Source organism: Gavialis gangeticus, unplaced genomic scaffold (genome assembly GCF_001723915.1).
Source record: "Gavialis gangeticus isolate Ggan-Ray unplaced genomic scaffold, GavGan_comp1, whole genome shotgun sequence".
Classification (NCBI taxonomy): Eukaryota; Metazoa; Chordata; order Crocodylia; family Gavialidae; genus Gavialis; species Gavialis gangeticus.
In genome coordinates this window covers 35,909,423-35,917,048 of record NW_017729006.1, presented here as the reverse complement: position 1 = coordinate 35,917,048, position 7,626 = coordinate 35,909,423, and the positions used below count along the sequence as shown (strand labels likewise).

The 7,626-nt window shown below is 40.4% G+C and overlaps 1 protein-coding gene and 1 long non-coding RNA gene across 6 annotated transcripts in view; one reads left to right on the top strand and one right to left on the bottom strand.

Moving 5' to 3' along the window:
* The window catches only part of TPK1 (thiamin pyrophosphokinase 1), a 716,169-nt gene that overhangs the window by 458,967 nt on the left and 249,576 nt on the right, over nt 1-7,626 (top strand). The window lies entirely within an intron of this gene.
* LOC109291892 overlaps nt 1-7,626 on the bottom strand; it is a 12,960-nt gene that overhangs the window by 1,871 nt on the left and 3,463 nt on the right. For 2 of the 3 annotated variants that reach the window (XR_002095976.1, XR_002095975.1), the window contains exons 2-3: nt 5,257-5,353; nt 2,709-3,804 (exon numbers count right to left, since the gene is read on the bottom strand). This is a non-coding gene — a long non-coding RNA (uncharacterized LOC109291892). Of the gene's footprint in view, nt 1-124; nt 756-2,708; nt 3,805-5,256; nt 5,354-7,626 lie in introns of those variants that run through there. The other variant, XR_002095977.1, reaches the window with a different exon arrangement.

Sequence of the window (7,626 nt, the reverse complement as noted above, 5' to 3'; positions counted from 1 at the left end):
CTCTCTCTCTCTCTCTCTCTCTCTCTCTCTCTCTCTCTCTCTCTCTCACATGCACACACATTAATTTTGGTCTGTTTTCACAAGCAACCATAAAAATAGCCTCATTCTTCCACTAGTACTTTGACTACTCATAGCCAGTGTAATGTGCATAGAAAAGGAAAAGCATAAGATTGTCCACTGGCTCTTCTGCGGCCTTTTTCTGCAAGTCTCTGTGAAAACATCTTTCTGTTTCATGTTGCCAGAATGTCTCTGCTTGTAAAGGGAAGTCCAGGGGATATGACGCCAGCCTCCCTGCATTTCCCTCAGCCATCCTAGTACCCTGAATTCCATAGAACAGGTGTTTTAAAGTTAGCGGTCTTATAGGATGCGATGTCAGATTTAATTCCTCATTGCCTGTGGCTACAAGGCTTTCTCTAAGATCCAGCTATCATTCCCATTCAAGTCCCTAATGGAACAGATATTCAGTTCTTAATGACAATTTTTTAAAAATGTATAGCGGCCATATTTTGAGAGTAATATCAATGACAATAAAACCATAGTAATATGTAGTAGCTCTGGGGAAAGGGCTCTTTTAAGATTATTCTACTCTAGAATATTTATTTTCCTCCTCCACCTGCTTTAAGTCCTCATCTCTCACAGAGGTTTTATTTTCTGTCATAAGGTTGTTGCCACTATAATCAGATTAGACTAGATGACAAAGCAATGATTTTCTTTTCTTCTGCTTCTCTAGCTCCAAAGATCTCTTTGCAAGTGACCTGAAAAAGTATGAAGCATTTTTGTACACTTTAACCTAATAAAAGCCTATTTCAGGACCTTGAATTTTATGGATAAAATTCTTGAAGATAAAATTGTCCTTCTTTGATTAACGACAGATTTTTCCATGGCTGCCTGTGTAAGAAAATTAGCCATTCGCTTGGAAAGAAATACTTTGGTCTAAAAGAAGGAAGTGCAAGCAATAGACCTATGCTCTCCTTTGAGATTCTGAATCCTTCACCAACAGTTTTGGGGCTGCTCTGAAGTATTTTGTGCTTACAGGGCTTTGGACTGGCACTACTTATATTCAAACAGCCTTCTAGAAAAGATCATAATACACTTAATTTGGCTTGCTTCATGGCTGGACTTATAATTGGAGCAGCACTAAATCATGTTGAAGTAGTCTCCCTGGTTATAGGTTACCAGTTGTCATTCCAGAGGTGTGTCTGTCCAGGCACAAGTGTCTGGAGGAACATGCTTTGGATGATTTTACACAAACTTTCCTGGCAGTCAGTTTTAGATGCTGTCATAAAGACCTACGTCCCAGCAGAGATCAATTTTTTCTGCTGCCTCAAAAAATTTTTATGTACTTAAACCCATCCATAAGAGCTACCATCTTTCCCTTTATGGACTACTCCTTAGCCTGCAAGTTCTTACTTGTCTTCCTCTGCATTTGTTAGCAGCTATTCTGATTAGGGCTTCTGGATGCTGCCATAACAAGCTTTAATTACTATGTAGCAATATACATATGACCCTAATTAAAAGAGCCGTACTCTGCCCTTTCATTTCATATCATACAGGATTTGGCTTAAAAGAAATTTGAAATAGGATTCTGACACTTGTTTAAATTATTTTTCCTCCATAGGATAGTACTTCGTGGCTAGTAGTCTCTGGATTCATTACTGCAATGTTGTATTTTTGATGACCTTCTGTAAAACTTGCCTACAAATGTCCCTTTCTTTAGTCTAGGCTTATGTTTACAGTAGTTACGGCTATAAAGTAGTATTGCTCCATAGTCTCCATTGGTTTTCTGCATCTACTGAATATAGTTGATCCAAACTGAATTTTTTTTACCATTCAGATTTTAAGAATTGTGTGAAGCTTATCAGCTATTCTATTTCTGACTGTTGCCATCAGAGAATATAACTGGAAATTTCTCATAGTGATAACAAGTCTCTATAGTTCAGCTCAGTTCCAATGTCAGAAAAGGTATGGTGTCAAATACATATACAAATATTATACAATAATAAAATAAAAATTGGAAAATAATAATTAATTGTGGAAACACTGTCTTTTCGTATTGCCTAATTAAAATCCATGAAAAACAGTGTAATGCAATTTTTTAAGACTGTTTTAGAATAATTCTGAGTACTTTTCAGGCAAATAGACTTTGTACTTGCAATAAATTACATCAGATACCTAGAAAAGATTTCTGTGACAATGCAGCCATGTATGTAAAATATTCAAGACATGTAGATGCCTCATCCTAAAAACTTTGCTTATGGAAGTAGTTTTTATTCATGCAAGAAGCTATGGATAATTCAGCAATCAACTTTTGGGAGAAGGGATTGTTCTGGTGATTAAGGCTGGTAGAATCAGGGAAGTTAAATTACAGGTTAATTTGCAGAGGACTACTTGTTGGGGTGCTGGACTTCACAATCAACATTGTCACATTAAAGTACCATTTTTATTAATAAACAAATCCTCACTTAACCATACAAGAGCATACTGATTTTTAATCAGACATGAGATAATTGGATTATTTTGTAAGTCTATATTCTGAGTTTGTGTGGTTGTTTCTGAGTCAGTACTCAGATTTTGCTAAGCTGCTGCAGTTCTCCTTTCAAAAATTGTCAGCATTTGTCCAGACTTTTAATTAGGTCCCACAACAGCTCATGCACAAGCATATAGGAACATCCTAAATCTAATAAAGCTTTTCTTGGGAGGTTATTTACCTCTGTTGTTGCCCCAGCTGTTGTATTGGGACTCTGTTAGTATTATAACAAGTACTCCTTCCATTTTGATGGGAACCGAGGGAAACTTTCTGTTACAAGACTAATTTTCTCAGAGCTGGGATTTTTCCCAGTGCCATAATTCCTTTTGATTTCTTTATAATCTTGATTTTTTTTACAGTCTTCTTTTTGTAGGATTGCCACATGAATTGACTGCTTTCTGCTAAAATGGTCAGCAGTGAAAGAGTTAATGCTGACTTTTAAATCGTCTTCTCCAGGTTTCAGAGTTGAAATGAAGATGAATGGACCATGTCACATCTCTCAGCTATTGCTTATGCTCTTTACCTGCAGAGGCAGACTACAGTGTAGCAGCTTCTATCCTACTCATATTTTTAAGATTCTTGACTACAAAGAGCAATAGAAGTGGGGAGAGATAGGGGAGCACAGTAGCATCATCAGTTTTCAGACTCAGAAACATAGTATGTGGCAAACTATGAAATCCACATGCACAGTCCAAATATAGGGGTCACAATTAATTCCAGTTTGTGCCAAAACTCCTCATTCACAGTCTAGACTTGTCATTCAAATTTGTCAGTCTATAAGACATTTCAGAGGGCAATTTTGTGCCCTCACAGTGCATTGGTAATACAGGGCAAGTAGTCATAGTGATTTCAATCAGAAGGTCACACCTGAGATTGGGGCACTAGACTTTATGCAAGTACATGCTAAGGAATGGACCCTGCACAAAAAAACCACGTACAGTCTGAATAAGCAAGACTGACAAAGAGTAAAGAGGTAAATAGGTAGGGGACTTGCTGGGGTCACACAATGGGTCGGTAGCAGAGTTGGGGATGGAATCCAGGCTCCCTGATTCCCAATCAAGTGTTTTACTGACTAAACTGACCTGAAAAGCTTCTTACTGTCTTGTCTGGGTGAATGTCTCCTAAAGGAGAAACGAGAACTTCCCTCTTTCATTATCAGCAGGACTTAAATGATAGTTGGGGTTTGTAAGAAAAAGACAAGATCCCCTCTCCTTTCTCTTCCTTATCACTGTGATGTAGTTCTGAAGAGAAGTTATCAGGCATCAGCGGTTTGTAACCTATACACACAGGAAGGAAAGAAAGGAAAATGAATGTCTGATTTTAATTTTTATTCTCTTAACACAATTAAAACGAGTAGAAGGAAAAATCAATATTATTGTTCCTAGACTAAATGTAAAGGACAGAAAAATGGAAATGATAAATGATTATCTGTTGCAAAACCAGAAAATTCAGAATGCTAAAGACTGAGATCCCTACCAGGGCTTAAAGGACTTGCTATTTTTCTTTACAGGAAAATTGAAAAATATTTCTGAAAGCTCAAATCTCAGAGTAGTAGCTTTACTTGAAGAGGCAAAAGGAGAATATCTATACTCCAGTCTTATAACTATATTTGAAAATATTATCTCAAATTTGATCCCTCTATGAAATTGCTTAAGCATTTCAAATCCCTTCTAGTATCTGAATCTGCCTTGGTGGTAACTTCAACTATATATAAGAATTGACTACATTTACCCTTATTTTTGCTTTAGGATCAGCCTGAAAGGAGGATTATATTCAGTAATATCTATGGTCCAAGGGAGAAAAGCCTGTGTTTTACCAACTTAGGTAGAACTACTCAGCCTCACCACAGAAAGTGATTTACTTCTGTTACTACCAACACAGCTGTATTTTTCCAACCCACACATATATATCTGGAGAAGTGTTAAACACATGCAGTTATCAGGGCTCATGCCCCGCAATGTCTTTCAAGATGTTGATTGCCTTCTGCAGGGTGCCTATCACCCTCAAGTCAACTGGGCTTACCAACTTGTACAATTAGGTCCAGTGACTTCAGCAGGATCAACATCTCCCTGCTCCATAATATGTATTTATCTTACAATCAAGCAAGATATATTTCCAGAGATGCAAGTAAAAAAAAAAAAAAGACCAAAGTGAAACTTTGATTGGTTGTGTTCCTTATCTCTCACTTTTCCTTCTTCTATACTGAATGGTGATCAATTTAAATGCTGAGCATTAGCATGAATTGTGGTATTCTTTGGCTTTCCTTAGGGCTAGAATTTGTCACAGCTTTAATGCTGGACTCTGTCAAACAGAAGTCTAGCCAGCTCTTTCGGTGCCTGGGGCAGAGGTGGGGGACAATTATCCTGACCAGTGGAGAGTCAGTGGTGGGAAGAGGGAAAGGGAAGCAGAGTCTTACCTACCTACCTGGCTCTCCTTGCTCCCCTGGCAGCAGTTACTGCTGCAGCTGCTATTACAACACCATGGGCTTGGGCTGAAAGAGGGGAGTCAGCAGCTGAGCTCCCCAGGGGCTGCTTCTGGTGCCCTATTTGCTTTTCTCTTCCCCACAGGTGCAGAGCTGTGCCCTCTGTAGCAAAGCCTCCTCAGGGATGGGTGGTGGGAGGAGATGCATCATGTCATCCCATTTTCATCCCCCGTAAGAGTCAGTATTGGCCATGGAGCCCTGCTGGCACCCCCTCTGCATTGGTGCTTGAGTCTAGTGCCCCACTTACCACCACCTGTTTATGCTGCTGGTCCCTTTTACTTTTGATGCTTGCTTTTTTATTAAGTGTTTCCTAAAGTTTAGGTGTATCTTTCTCTAGTATAAACCTGTAACAAAAGACATAAATACAATGTTTAAAAGAAGTTTAACAGTCAAGGGCATTATTCTAGCATAAAAATGTGTTCCTTTCAAGCAAAGGAGTTTTACAGGAATAGATTAAATTTAAGCACATGGCAATTAAGACTAATAGGATTTAAGCAAGTGCTTAAGTGCTTTGCTGAATCATGGTCAGCAGACTTAAAGCTATAATATCCCTTTTTCTCTCTAGTACATGAGGCTAAATTAGGCTGTCTGTTTTCTCTGTGCTATAACCCATCAATGTGATAATTAATGAATTCTTCACAAGGCAGTATGTACAGTTCCTTGATTTCTACTTCTGTTTCTGTATGGTTAATTTGCATTAAAAGTTCCTTGTTATTTAAATTGATTACAGTCCTCAGTTTCAGCTATGTCAAACACCATTGGCAGGTAAAAACCTATACTCAAATAACAATCCTTATTCAGTGACTCAAAGAATAAATTATTGAGCCAGATAGGAAGTAGTTTGCAAAGTTCCCTGCTAGTCACCAAAGTAATGATGAAACAAGGACTTGCTTGTTGAGATTGGGGGCTTACCTTTTAGTCATTTTAAGCCCCTGCCATGTAGCCAGATAAGAACTGTAGCACAATAGGATACCTCTTAGGGCTGTTAATCTTGAGACTTCCTTGTTCAGTCCCTGTTCAAATATAGCATCTCTTTAGGGAGAGTTAAAATTGAAAACTTGTGTTTCAATCAATAGATTTTTTTTCTCCCTCAAGTGTGTAACTGGGGAAATACTCAAAACTGAAGAGAGAGCACAACTGAAAGAATGAACATAGGTTTATCATGGTAAGGATGCTAAAGTGAGTGGTATAGCCATCTCCATGAGAGAGAGACACTCCTTTCCTGTGTTCTATCATCTAACAAAGTAGACTGGTGTCTACAAAAGCTTATGCATTTCTGAATGAGCTGGTCTCTAAGAACCCACTCTTCCCAGCCCTGCCTCCTGCCTGACTTCAGACTAACACAGCTAACTACCTCTCTGTTCTATTCTTGAAGTGACACAACCTCTCCTGCCTCTTCAATATTGCTTCAGGACAGTTTCCTCGTATCTACTTTACTAGCTATCCTACAGGAGTATAGGTTGTAGCTGTGTTGGTCTAAAGACATAGGCAGACAAGGTTCTTTGGGTAAATCTGGTATCTTTTATTAGACCAACTCAGATAGTTGGAAAAATTCTTCTTTGCAAACTTTCAGGTATAAATACCCTTCTTCAGGCTGAGGAAGCATCTACAGTTGGTGTGTGCTCCTCCTGGATAGAATGAATAGTAAAGAAGCCAAAGGTTGGCATGCATGTAAGAAAGCCAGCTATCCAATGGATTTTTTTACTGGTTCTCTGCATTTCCCTTTAGCTTCAGGGACCTGGATTTAATCCTCTCTGCAAGGCAAACTTTAAGTAAGAGAGCCCTGGGGAGCACATAAATAGACTGCTTAAAAATCCTACAATTCCATTGCCACAGTGCAGCCTCCGGGTCTTAGACTGGCCCCCTACATGCAGCAAGCCCTGAGAGCTGCATGTGGTGCATGGAGCCTGTCTGGCATGGGCTTCACATGGTGTGGAGGCTGGAGCTGGTGGATGTGTTGCAATACATGGAGCCAGTCTCAGGTGTGCATTTCATGTGGCACCTGTACTGAACCAACCCTGCGTGCTTAATCCAGGACTCGTCCAGATTGCACACAGGGCTGGGGCCATCATGTGCTGCATGTGGTGCTTGGGGCTGGAGCCAGTGGACATTGGCAAGCAGCACACAGGGCGCATCCAAAGTGTGAGCTGCCTATGGCCCCTCACTGGACCAACCTGGAAGAGGACTGGAAGAGGGCCAACGTGGTTCCAATCTTCAAAAAGGAGAGGAAAGAGGACCCGGGGAACTACAGGCCAGTCAGTCTTACCTCGATCCTGGGCAAGCTGTTCGAGAAAATTATTCTGGCACACATCCAGGACGGGCCAGCAGGGAACTGCATGCTCAGGGGCAACCAGCATGGGTTCATCAGCGGCAGGTCCTGTCAGACCAACCTGGTGGCCTTTTACAACCAGGTCACTAAATCATTGGATGCAGGGGTAGCAGTGGATATAGTTTTCCTAGTCTTCAGGAAGGCTTTTGACACTGTCTCTCACCCCATTCTCATTAGGAAGCTGGGGGACTGTGGCGTAGACACCCATACAGTCCAATGGGTCGCCAGCTGGTTAGAGAGTCGCACCCAGAGGGTGGTAGTGGATGGGTCCTTCTCGACCTGGAAGGA